General features: G+C 46.1%; 1 pseudogene; it reads left to right on the top strand.

Moving 5' to 3' along the window:
- Positions 1–4,241: 4,241 nt before the first annotated feature.
- On the top strand, positions 4,242–5,245 carry LOC142431737 (microtubule-associated protein 1 light chain 3 beta pseudogene; annotated as a pseudogene).
- Positions 5,246–6,333: the final 1,088 nt, after the last annotated feature.

Raw genomic sequence — 6,333 nt, 5'->3', positions numbered from 1 at the left:
TTCTTTGAAATGAAAAGTGTCAACCATCACTGCAATTCTTAGAACTGAGATGTTAAGAGTCTGTGGTGTCAAGAATGGGCTCATTGTGAGCGGCTGGTAGGACAGGCGCCTACAAATGTTTCATTGTGCTTCTGAGCCACGCTAATAATTCGTGCCTAATGGATCATGAAGAGCGATTTGAAGCCACCTTTTCCCTGAATGCCTTCAACTCTCAGGACCTTGTCAAAGAGCACCAGCGGTTGCCACAATGATATCTCCCAGGTGTCCCTTCCCCAAAACAACCTTCAAAGGTATTTATTCTGAGCTTGTGGAAACGGGCAGCAAGATGTACGGAGAGTTCAGTAACACACACCTGATCTGAAATAGTGTCTAAGAAATCTGTCTTTTACAGTGGACAGAATAAACCACTCATATACAGCAATTCCATTTTCATTCAACTGGGATAAAATAACAGCTAATCGTTTAGAACACTGGGTGGGTGTCAGAATGTAACAAAGGCTCGAGCTTTGCTACCTTATTTAATTTTTACAACTTTCCTGTAAGTGGCATTGTTGTTGTTGTTAGGCCTTGTCGAGTCCATTCCGCTGCACAGTGAGCCTATGTGCAGCAGGACAAAATACTGCCGAGCCCTGCACCATCTTTACCATCGTTGTTATATTTGAACCCGTGTAGCAGCCACTGTGTAAATCTATCGTGTCGATAATCCTCCTTTTCTTTGCTGCCCCTCTACTTTACCAACCATAATGTCCTTTTCTAGGGACGTCTCTCTCCTGATAACATGTCCAAAAAGGTACATTCTGGTTGTACTTCTTAAGAGCCAGATTTGTTTGTTCTCTTGGCAGTCCTTGGCACTTTGGATATTCTTTGCCAGCATCAGAATTCAAGTGCATCAATTCTTCTCTGGTCTTCCTTGTTCAATGTCCAATTTTCACATGCATATGAGGCCAGTGAAATGCCATGACTTGAGTCAGGCACACCTTAGTCCACAAAGTAGGATCCTTGCTCTTCAACAAAGAGGTCATGGTGCCATTGAATTACCCATTGCAATGCATCATTTAATCTCGTGGCTGCTGCTGCTTCCACGAGAAAGATGAGGAACTGATACCAAGGACTCAAGTAGAAAGAAAATGTTTTGAAAATGATGATGGCAACATATGTACAAATGTGCTGGGCACAAAGGATGTATGTGTGGATTGTGATCAGAGTTGTATGAGCCCCCAATAAAATGATTTCTAATAAAAAATACAAGTAAACGTAATTTTCTTTGAGTCAAGATCCATCTGATATCAGCAATGATATCCCTTGTTTCATGTAGTCTTCTGAATTCAGCCTGAACATCTGCAGCTCCTTGTCAATCTATTTCTGCAAGCATTGTTGGATGATATTCAGCAAAATTTTACTGGCATGTGATATTAGTGACATTGTTCTATAGTTTGAGCATTCTGTTGGGTCACCTTTCTTTGGAATGGGTACAAATTTGGATCTCTTCTGGTCAGTTGACCAAGCAGCTGTCTTCCAAATTTCCTGGCATAGATGAACAAGGACTTCTAGCGCTTCATTAGCTTGGAAGCATATGGTTAATAAGAGAAATGACTTTTCCAGGGACTACAGCTGCTCCTCATGCTCTAGTTTTCTTTCAAATTCCAAGGTCACAATTTCTTACTCCGCGCACCCACTTAAGGAATGGTCTTCTATAGAATATCTTATAGGGGCTCAAGTTGAGCCTGCTTCTCAAGCCAACTCTAAGACTGAGCAGAGAAAGGGAAATTACCCAGTCTCAGTTAAATTCATTTCTTAACACAACTCTGCCAGAGACTTTGTCGAGATATGGTTCATCTTCTCTGCCTTTCCAGTAGATTGTAGCCTGTAAGGAGTGAAATTCTGAGAGTCCTGATACTTTCCCTTTTGGAGGGTGGGGGTGGGGTACGGAGTATCACTTTGTCTTTCTAAATGGCTTTGTGTGCATGCAGTACAGAAAAGGCATGTGCTTACCTTTTCTTAGAAGTATAGCTCTTTCTCAGACTATGAACTCAGTCTTTTAGGAAGTTAGCTTGGGGTGAGCATAAGAGAGCCAAGCAGCAGCCTGCAGAGTCTCTGTCAGTTTGGCCAGTGCATACCCCACTTCTCGATTTCCTTGTCCCATGTGAAGCCTCTTCTAACGCTAATCGTCACCTCCTCGGGGTCACTGAGGAGCTAATCTAGTAGGTCCAGCCTGCTGGGATGCGCTTGTTGGTTATCTGGACACACTTATGGGCTTATGGATGGACCTCCTTCTGTTACAGGAAGGAGAGTGGCTGGCTTTAGGGAGATTACCACCTGCAATCTGAGAGGAATGGTCTCGTATTTTTCCATCCTTTTGACAGTTAGTACCCACCTGTTGGATCAATTTAGAGCCAGCACAGTTGTGGGCTGTAAAGAGGCCAGCCAGTCCTTGACAATCTCCGCCAGGCCTTAGGGAAGTAAGGACAGGCTTCTGGATCCACCCAGACTGGGTGACGGCTGCCAGTGCCATTCCTGTGGCTCCTGTAGGAGTAAAGTCCAAACGTGTGTGCATGTCTGGCAAACCAACCGAAGGCAGAGGCGGTTAGAAGCTTGTTTAGCACTCAGGTGTTCACTCAAAGGAGTTTATCCCTCCCTCCCCTCTCAGGGCTTTGTACAAGGAGCTTGGCAAACAGCCCCATTAAGGACTGAAAGTTGGCAGACTCTAGCCATTCTTAAAAAGTCTCCCAGGAGTCCTGGTGGCATTAGCCCACATTTTGGGCTGGCAACCACAAGGTCAGCAGTGAGACTCTATCAGGGGCTCAGCAAGAGCAAGATGAGGCCCCCTCTCCTTCAAGGATTTACAGCCCCACAACCCAAAGGGGACAGTTCCACTCTGTCCTACAGGGTCACCATGGATCAGAATCGCCTCAGAGGCCATGAGCTTGGGTTCTGAGGGAGTGATCTGGACTGGAGACGGCTACCAGCACTCTATTTCTCTCCTATCAGGAAGCGAACTGTACCTGGTATTCGCTTTGCTAGATGATTTAAACCCTTGGCCCTGTTTTATGAATCCTTTTCAGAAATATTTTTCCAATCATATCCATCAGAAATAGAAAGGAGTGTGCACACCAACAGAGTCCCTCAGGTTGGTCATCATCATTAACCCTCCCAGGACCTCTCTTAGAGGGAATTGACCTGCCCAGTCACTGCTTGCCTCTGGGCCCAATAGAACAAATACCCTGACATGTGTGGGAGGAGCGGTGACCAAACCTTCTAGGCCGGTGGCGTCAGCTCCTTGTATCTCTGCTTGTGAAGCCTGCAGTGGTCATGGCAGGTCAGGCTGGCTACAACTCTAACCTTGTATGGCTCCGTTGCTGCCTAAGAAAACTGGGAGCATTCGTCCTCACATGAACCCAGTAAAACTAGCTGTTATGCACTCACTTTTGTTCTCTGCAACGTAAGCTCACATCTTTCCCTATCTCCCTTAAGTGCTTTGTTCTGAGAGAGAGCCATAAAAGTTTGAACAAAAGGAACTTCATCCTACTTTTCTTAGTGTAAATAGAACAAGTCTAATTGTAAAATGATGGTATAATTCAAAGTCCCGCTCTCAGGCTTTCTCTCGCCATGCCAAAGCTTATTGGAGCTAAACTTTATTATTAAAAGGCCTTTTTATTTGCTATGGACGACCAGCTGAAAGTTTTCTGGTACATTATAATGTATCCCAAAGAGGGGGTAGCTTGGTTTCCCATTACATGCTAACCCAAGACTTCTAAAGTTCTTACCTCCCTCTTGCCAGGGCCTTGCGAGTTCTGGGGATGCAGTAGGACACACACCAGGTTTCCAACAGCCAGGTCAGTGACCCAAACCACTTGCCACTCAAGAAGAGAGAAAAAGGAGACTGTCTGCTCCCTCGATGATTCGAGATCATTCAAAGTTAACTCAAGGGGGTTAACTGCTCCACTTTGCCCCCTAGACATGCCATGCATCGAACCAACATGATGGAAGTAGATTTAACCCAAGCATCTACTTTTTCTGAACTCATTCTTTCGTCTTTTGTCAAGTATCCTAATACGTCTCTCAAGATTACAAGAGCTTTTCTTCCCTGGTCTCCTGTTCTCTCCGGGGTTGTCCTCACTTCAAGTGTCTTTAAATTTAAAAAAATAAAAGGTTGAGATCATCAAAAAATACTTTTCATTCCACGCACTTTAAATGTACATTGAAAATTCAAAAGGCAGGAGGAAGAGAAAGAAAGGTCGCCAATGTTAAGCAATCTGAACAATGAGGTATACAACTCTAACGAGCAGACAGCAGATTCAAGCTTCACTCCTCGTTTAGCCAAAAATATGCCTATCCTACTTCCCATGTCTGCTAGTAAAACCTCAAGACCGCCTCTAGGGCCCCTTCAACCTTTCTTTTCAAATGATTTCGGGCGAGTCTTTGGTGGCTAGTGCACAGCTGGTCAGCAGCTTGAAACCACCAGCCCCTCCGCAGGAGAAAAGCAGGCTTGCAACTCCCTGGAGGACTTAGAGGGTGGCAAGGCCCCGGTGGCAGGTCTACCCTGTCTTCTAGGGCTGCTGTGAGTGGGAATGGAGGGCAGTGTGCTCAGTCTGTGTGCTGGGATCCTAGGGCCGGGTTCTCAGATACTGGATGATTTGCCCTCAACACATAACAGACCAGCTGGCTCCTTGGCCATCAGATTACAGCACTTTCTATCTCCCACACAATGACCCAGGCTTGTGAGGTGCACAAAGCCCAATTGTTAGAGCAAGGGAAAAGCTAGTGTGTGAGGCTAGGCTGAGTAGAGAAACCAATCCAGTGACACTCAACTATGTGTAAGAGAGAGCTTTATACCAAAAGTATTACAGGCTACCGTCTGACACTGCCGCCACGTAAGCCTTGCCCTGCCCTGTGCCTTCTGAGAAGATCTTCAAGCAGTGCCGAAAGAATGGAAGATGTCCAAGAACAGCATCCTCCCAAATCCCGTGACAATAGAAAGATATAAGGGTGAGAAGCAGCTTCCTGTGCTGGATAGAACCACGTTCCTCATCCCTGATCCCGTCAACATGAGCGTGCGCATCAAAATCAGCTGAAGGCGCCTGCAGGTGAACACCAACCAGGCCTTCTAGCTGCTGGTCAGCAGCCACAGCATGGTGAGCATGTCCACACCCATTGCCAAGGTGTAGAGAACCCGCAGAATGGAGATGGTTTCCTGTACATGGTCTCCGCCTCCCAGGAGAGGTTTGGCATGAAGCCGGCCACATAAGACTGGCCAAACCATCTCCTCTGGAGTGGTTACCTCTTACTGGGAGGGGGGTGCTGGGGAGGGAAGAAGAGGGATGTTACCTGCGGGGATGGATCAGCTCATCTAAGCACAGGCACTCACAGCTGCAGAGCTCCCGCCCCCTGGGAGTGAAGCAAGTTGTTTTGCTCAAGCAGCAAACGGCTCCCAGTGCGCTCCTTCAGCTTCGGAAAAGTATCGTTATTGAACCGGGGCTCTCTCGTTTTCAGATGTTAGGTTTAAAAATAAAGTGCTTTGCATTTTTAAGTTGCCAAAAAAAAAAGTAAGTGTACATCGAGCAAACATCCCGGCCCAGTCCAGATCAAGTCCATAAGTCCAATACTAGTCCCTCTTCAGACTCGTGCAGCCACGTGCAGTGATGCAGAATGGAGGATGATCACAGGCTGGTGAGTGCAAAGTCTTATAGATCCAATGGCAGTGGTCCTGTGGCCATGACAGAACTCAGTGTGGCTTAACACCAGGAAGATGAAGGTGGGGGTGGGGGGTGTCCTCCAGAGAGCCATTCATCTAGGTCACATCTCCAAAAGAGGTCATCAAGCTGTGACCTGACGGACAGGCTAAACTTCACCCATGTCTTTTTGCAGGGACCATGTTGGCGCAAAAAATACCTATCAGAGTCCACCCCTTGCCAACTTGGCGCTTGTACACAATTCTTTACCCATATACAATTTCTAAAACAAGGACAATGGTACAATCCTAGTTGTTCCTATCAGGATTCATCTAAAATGTATACAACTCAAAATGTGCCAGCCTCATTTGCACATAAATTCTGTAAGTGAACAAAACAAAAATATTCTGTGCCTAACAATTGCCGTTATGTGAATACCTACACCATAGCCCTGTAATTCTATGAGCATATTCCCCCATAGAGGACAGCTTTAAGCCAGCCACTTTATGCCTTTAGCCTCCCCATTTCAGGTATCCGGTTTCTACACTGTCCAATTACATTAACCCAGGACTCCAAGGAGACAAGCATGTGCTTTGATGTGAAGAATCTTCATTCCAGTTGAAACACTGTGAGTCCGCATGCATAAGCAAAGCTAAATCAGAAC

The sequence above is a fragment of the Tenrec ecaudatus genome, chromosome 18 (genome assembly GCF_050624435.1).
Source record: "Tenrec ecaudatus isolate mTenEca1 chromosome 18, mTenEca1.hap1, whole genome shotgun sequence".
Classification (NCBI taxonomy): domain Eukaryota; kingdom Metazoa; phylum Chordata; class Mammalia; order Afrosoricida; family Tenrecidae; genus Tenrec; species Tenrec ecaudatus.
This window is presented reverse-complemented; position numbering and strand designations above follow the sequence as displayed.